Source organism: Pinus tabuliformis, chromosome X, assembly GCF_031772625.1.
Source record: "Pinus tabuliformis cultivar Carrire ecotype Pingquan chromosome X, CPIR1, whole genome shotgun sequence".
NCBI classification, from domain to species: domain Eukaryota; kingdom Viridiplantae; phylum Streptophyta; class Pinopsida; order Pinales; family Pinaceae; genus Pinus; species Pinus tabuliformis.
The window spans coordinates 1,628,555,541-1,628,562,715 of record NC_142308.1 but is presented as its reverse complement, the minus strand read 5'-3'; positions in this window follow the sequence as shown (position 1 = coordinate 1,628,562,715).

Genomic DNA, 7,175 nt, shown 5'->3' with positions numbered 1-7,175 from the left:
TCTCAATGAGACGATCAGCAAGATGATGAAAGCGTTTTAGGTTTACCATCAGAAGAGCACACCATATTACCGACAAGCTAATGGAATGGTAGAAGCTTTTAATAAGATACTGGAGAACATGCTAACCAAGGTTTGCAATGCTCAAAGGAATGACTAGGATGTTCATGTACCTGCGGTACTATGGGCTTACAGAATGACTTTCAAGAAGCTGACTGGAAAAACACAGTTCAGAATGGTTTATGGCACAAAAGTTGTGATGCCGATCGAGTACATTGTACATAGCCTGTGCATAGTGACATTCACAGGAATAGCAGATCGTGGAACCCTGGAGGAGAGGCTCGTGTAGCTAACAAAGTGATGAGCCTCATCATTGGGTAATTATATGGGCCTTAATTCACCTCCTAGCTTAGTCAACCAACTATTTTCATAACTTATTGCATACTTTTGATTATATTTTATTTATGAGATGATTTAGAGTTGGATAGTTTTCTTTGTGGTCTAATGTGCATTTAATGTAGGATTAAAGGATCAAAGCAAGAATTATTTCCAAATACCAAGGTAAAAACTTGAATGGGACAAGGGAGAGGGATTATAAGAGTTAAATCCTCCTCATTTACTACCCATCCGTTCGAATATTCCTCCACCAGCTTGGAGTGCAAACAACCAAATCATGAGGACTAGAAGGCAGCCGAGCAAGTGAAATACAAAGCATCAGTTTATCTCGAGTTTTGGAGCCGAGCCTCCCTAATTTTAGGGAAGTCATTGGAGACTTTAGATGTATAAGTAGAGAGGCCTAGGACCCCTGTAGGATTTAGATTTTTGATTGTAAAACTCTATTCTATTTTCGAGCTGCAATATTTGTGAGATTTTTTGATGTAATCCATTGTTTTGGTAATAAGAATGAGTTTTGTTTTAAGCCAACACTAAGTTAACTCATAGGGATGAAGCTCTTAGGTTAGGGCCCAACCCTTGCAGCCAAGGCTCCTCTTTATTGTACATGTATGCTAGTGTAGATTCATAGCTTAGTTGTTCATTTGTTTGGTAGCTGCATTTCCATTACAATAGTGTAGGTTAGATTGGTTATGTGATAGTTTCCTTCCATTTGTGCCTTATTTCAAGTAGCAGGTTAGCAAGGAGAAAAATGATAACCACAAGGTTTTCAGTAGGTGTCTCGACCACACTTCCTCCCTCTGGGACCATGACTTGAGGAAGGGACCCTTCAGCAACCCCAAAAACATAGATTTCTAGTTCTTGTATGAGCTTTGGAGTTCGTTGTCTTTGATTCAGTACTTGGTTAATGTTGCAAGGTAGATTTCATTGTCATCTTTTTCCATATCCATTTCTGCAATAATATCTCACTCATTCTTTCATTCCCTTCAGTAACTTCCTTCAAGCATAATATAGGTAATTGATTCATGCTTTTCTAGTTTATGAAAACGTATCTAGTTGCATAATTCTTGGAAGACACACATGTTTTATGTAGAGCAGGTACTTAAATAGGGGACCAAGACTTCATCACTAGTATCCACCTTCCACTTCATCCACCTTAGCCATCTCTTGTTTCACCATCACCCTCACTAGTTTTTCATCACTTTTCATTGAAATTCCCCTAGATACTTTGAGTGAATCTAGCCATCTCTTATTTTTTATATTGACTCCTGATTGCTCCTAGACCTTCTAACACCCCATTCCACCCATCACACATATTTCCCAAGCTTTCCAACACCTCCAACAGCTCACAATTATCTCTTGGTTGTATCCTGTAGGTTTCCTATAATTCCTACAGGAGCATCCTTTAGGTTTCTAGTACATCCTGTAGGTTTTCCTGAAATAGCCTATTTTGAGGCCGAATTAATGGGAAACCTCTAGGAAGTCATAAAAATCCTCCTAGGACCCCTCCACACCATCAACCACCTCATAAACATTCAAGCCATCCTTAAAAACCTTCCATCCGCCTGGCACATCCACAAGAACAATTAGTTTGCATACTTGATTTGGCCTAAAAAACTCAAAGAAGTGAAAACAGATTTAGTTTAGTTCCTTTGCCTACACGTTAGTAATGTTTGATTCTTTTTACTTCTCAAACTTAGATTGTATCATTTGTTTAGTATTGATTTAGCAATTCTGCTTAGCATAGCTGCTTAAATGGTTAATTAGGGTATGGTTTGATTTAGCATTACATGTTGTTTTTCCCATTACTGCAGTAGAGTAGCTCTCTTAGAGTATATTTTCCCTTATTCCATCAAAGAATCAAGCTTCTTCTAACTCTATAGAAGCCTGGCTTGGAACCCCAGTGGTCTCTCACCAGCTGAGCAATGACAACAGGAAGAACCATCACTTTTACTTGTGCATACAACACTGTCACCTCCAAGTGTGTATGAACCCCGGGTTGATAAGTAAAGCTAGTAGCCTGGAATTTGTAGCATCCTTGCTGCAATACTGGTGTTCATCACTTTTTGGCACCATTGCTAGGGAGGTGTCCAAGTAGAATGTGATTACTTCTTTCTTTTCTTCTATTTATTGTCTTCAATATTCTGCCATTAGTTTATTTCTACATAAGTAATCTAGTTGCTTCATTTCTTCCATTTTTCATTATCTGCTTTCCCTTCCATTCTGCAAGTAGGATTTCAATTCAACAAGTATATTTTTCATTCTATCAGTGATTTTCATTCAATCAACAATTTCATTTCTGTAAGTATTTTCCAGTTTTAAATAAATATATATATATATATATATATATATATATATATATATATATATATATATATATATATATATATATATATATATATATATATAGATATAGATATAGATATAGATATATATATATATATATATATATATATATATATATATATATATATATATATATATATATATATATATATATATATATATATATAGATATATATATATATATATATATATATACAAAACCAACCCAAAGATATGTCCTTTCATGCCTCGTAGGAATGGGGACAATTGAGGGAAATTTTTTCCAAATACCCCCACTACATCCAACATCCAAAATTCTCTCTTCTTCGGTGGCTGTGAGCTGGAGGAACCTTTAGGTGAGTAACCTGACATATTTGAAGAACCTACAGTGGAAGAAGAAGAAGAGGAACCCATTCCTACTGAACCAATGGCTGAAAACCGAAATGACAAAGGGAATAGAGAGAGAGTTGAGGGTGCCTTCCCCATCAAGGAAACCAATGGAGACACTAAGATGAAACATATAAGCCCCTCTGCAATACCTCATTTCCATGGCCTGACCACAGAGGACCCCGACACTTTCCTATTTGAGTTTGTTATTATATGCCAAACCTATGACTATACAGATGATGAGAAAAAGTTAAAACTATTTCCATCTACCCTCAAGGATGTAGCATTGCGCTGGTTCATGGGCTTACGTAGAGATAACATCACAACTTGGGCTTAGATGTAGCAGGTCTTTAACAAAAAATATTGGGACTACTGTTGGTCAAAAGATACTAAAGAATAAATTTTCAAGATGACCATAGGCCATGATGAATCCTTAGAAGACTACGAAGAAAGATTCCAACAAGGGCCAGGTGCACACTTGAGCCTGAGTCACTAAAGCTGGTCATGCTTAGGGGAGTAAGAGAAGATCTTCTGGATACCTTACATTTGTTAACAGGAGGAGATATCTACCAACTACCCTATGAGGATATCAAGGTTGTCTTTAGAAACCATTCTAGGGTGGCCATGAAAGAGGGTAGGGGTAGTCAACCTATGGCCAGTACATCATCTTCCAACTCATCCATCAAGGGTGAAATTGGAAACATGCTGGAAGATTTCAAAAGTGAGATGTTGCAAACCCTTGCCTTGCAAATGGACACCATGAATATTAAAAGGAAGCAGGAGGAAGCAGGAAGAGCCTTGTCCATCTTTTGTCCTAGATGCACCAAGAGGCATCCTAGGAATAGATGTCCACTGAACTGTATTGAAATTTACTTGGTCTGTGAAGAAAACCACTCCACACACAAGTGCGATTCTTTACCTGGACTCGATGCTGTATATCCAGGAGCTAAAGGGGTCAATGAGCAGCTTTGCTAAATTAAAAATGGAGGCCTCCTAGGCCTAGACCATACCAGCAGGGCATGCAAGGGTCATCCCATGCATATTACAACCCCAACCAAACCATAGTTATACCTTCTTGGGGACCCCCTGCTCATCCTTCCTGGTCTACACCCCCTCCTTGGTCCTATGCATCTCAGTATCATTCCCAGCTAGCCAACCAGTCATTTCAACCTTACGCTCTACCACAACCTCAGTGGAATACACCACTCCAAGGGTGGAGGCCCCAATACAACAATGCTCCAGCTCTCTTTCCTCCACCACCTGCCTAAACATAACTCCTACTCTCTACTCCACCAAGCAACCCCATATACCTACCTAACCAAATATGAACTCGAACAATAGGCAGGATCAACAAATATGCAGTGGAGAGACATCATATCCAGCTTATGCTATGGAAATCCAGGAGATTAACCTAAGATTTGGGAGAGTTATCTTGGATAACCAACATCCCCTTCCACCCAAGGAGGTTGAGGAAGAAAGAGAGGAAAGCAACCTTAAATTAAATCCACCCTTTCTTGAGAGATTATCCCAACCACTCTAGCCTACCCTAGAAGAGACTGAACTTCTAGGAGAATTGAAAAATCTATGTGTAAAGATCCCCCTTCTCTAGGCAATAAAAGATGTTCCCATTTACAATAAGTTGATTAAGGAGAAATTCTTCAAGAATCCAGGGAGGTGGAAAAGGGATGCCATTACCATTAATTTCATTGGGAAACTATCCGACTTAATGTTGGGGCAGGTAATATGTCCAAAATATTTTGACCTTGGAAGCCCTGTAGTAGATGTTCACATAAATGGCACCATTGTCCCACACACTCTGATCGATCTTGGGGCTGCCATTAATGTGATGAACAAGGACACTATGCTCAAGTGCAACCTCCAAGGGTCATCAAGGAAGACCACAACAGTTCTGCAACTTGCACATCATTCCACACTAACCCCTAAGGGAATTGTGGAGGATGTGATGGTCTCCATTGACTCCTGGGAGTACCCTGCAGATTCCCTAGTTCTCCAGCCTAAGGCTAAGCTTACTAGTTATCCTCTCATCCTTGGCAGGCCATGGTTGGCCACAACGGATGCTTACATTAGCTGCAGATCTGGGAATATGCCCATCAAGAATGGGAATATGTACAAGAATTTATTCCTATACCCTCCTACTCAACCTTCTCTGGAGCATGATTTACCTTTATGGTTGGAGGAGGAGGAATAATATAAGGTTTATTCCGCCCAACTTTATGCTTTGGAGGCAACTAGGGGAGGAGGACAACAAGATGAGGATGACTTGATTGAACACCTGCTCCAAAGCCCAAGTCCTGGTTCAATACCTTTAGAAGAAGCAGTAAAGGAAACCCAGAACAATCATCTAAATGACTTATGCTTGGATGATTCCAACCCACTTCGTGTCAAAACCATAAAATTCAGCCCAAAGAAAACCTTGAAAATCAATCCATCTCTTTCTTCTCTCGAAGAGGAGAAGCTATGCAACATGTTAAAGACAAATCTAGAAGCCTTCGTGTGGAGTTACAAGGAAATGAAGGGAGTACACCCCTCAGTGTGTACTCACCACATATACCTCAAAGGAGGTTGCAAGCTAGTCTGAAAACCACAAAGGAGGATGAATCCAGCTCTTAAAGATATAGTCAAAGAAGAACTACAAAAACTAGTAGATGTAGGATTCATTTACCCTATCTGCGACAGTGAGTGGGTCTCCCCTTTGGTGTTTGTTCCCAAGAAAAATGGTAAGTGGAGGATTTGTTTCGATTACAGGGAGTTCAACAAAGCCACAAAGAAGGATCATTTTCTTCTACCCTTCATTGACCAAGTGATAGACAACCTGGCAGGGAAAAGGTTTTTCTCTTTCCTAGATGGATTCAGTGGGTACAACTGAATCTAGATCTATCTAGAAGACCAGGATAAGACCACATTCACCTATCCTGGGGGTATTTTTGCCTATAGGTTCCTTCCTTTTGGCCTATGCAATGTTCCTGCCACTTTCTAGGGATAAGTCTTGAGTATTTTCACCGAATTAGTCCATGATGCAGTGGAAATTTATATGGATGATATTATACCTTATGGTTGTGATTTTCGAGAAGCCCTATCTAACCTAGGAAAAGTACTGCAAAAATGCATTGAAATGAACTTGTCTCTTAGTCCTAAAAAATGTGAATTCTTAATTACTACAGGGACCATGCTAGGTCATTCAATATCTCAAAAAGGACTACAGGTGGACCCAAACAAAATATCCATCATCCAAAGGATCCCACCTCCTCAAAAGCAAAGAGATGTCAGAAGTTTCTTAGGGTTAGCTAGATACTACTGAAGGTTCATAAAGGACTTCAGCGAGTTGGAATCTCCTTTATTTGTTTTGTTGGCCGAAGATTCTAAGTTTATATGGTCAAAAAGCTTTCAAGAGGCCTTAAACATTCCAAAGGATAACTTAACCACTGCACCAATTCTCCGAGGCCCAAAATAGGCCCTTCCCTTTCATATTCATGTTGATGCCTCACACAAAGCCATAGGAGTAGCCCCAGGTCAGGCAGAGGAAAAACTACCTTATGCTATCTATTTTATCAGTAAGAACTTGTTAAAGGCTGAGCTAAATTATATAGTCACCGCAAAGGAACTCCTGGTTGTTGTGCATTCATTAAACAAATTCAGGAAATACATTATAGCCTATCAAACATTTGTGCATATTGACCATGCTGCAATCAAATATTTAATGAACAAACTAGATTTGAATGCTCAAATTATAAGATGGTTACTTTTTATTACAACAGTTCTATCTAACCATTGTTGATAAGCCTGGCAAGGAAAATGTTGTTGCAGACTTTTTATCTAGGGTAAATGTGCCTACAGGTGAAGAAGGAATGGTATATGACCAGTTATCAGGCAAGCACTTGTTTTCTATTTTAGTTCTCACTACATGGTTTGCTGATATAGCAAACTATTTGGTATCAGCATAGTTCCCACCAAGCTTGTCCTCCAAAGAAAAGAGAAAGATAGTCATTAAAAGCACCCCCTTCACTCGGATTGGGGGAAATAATTTCAAACTTGGCCTAGATCAAATCTTGAGA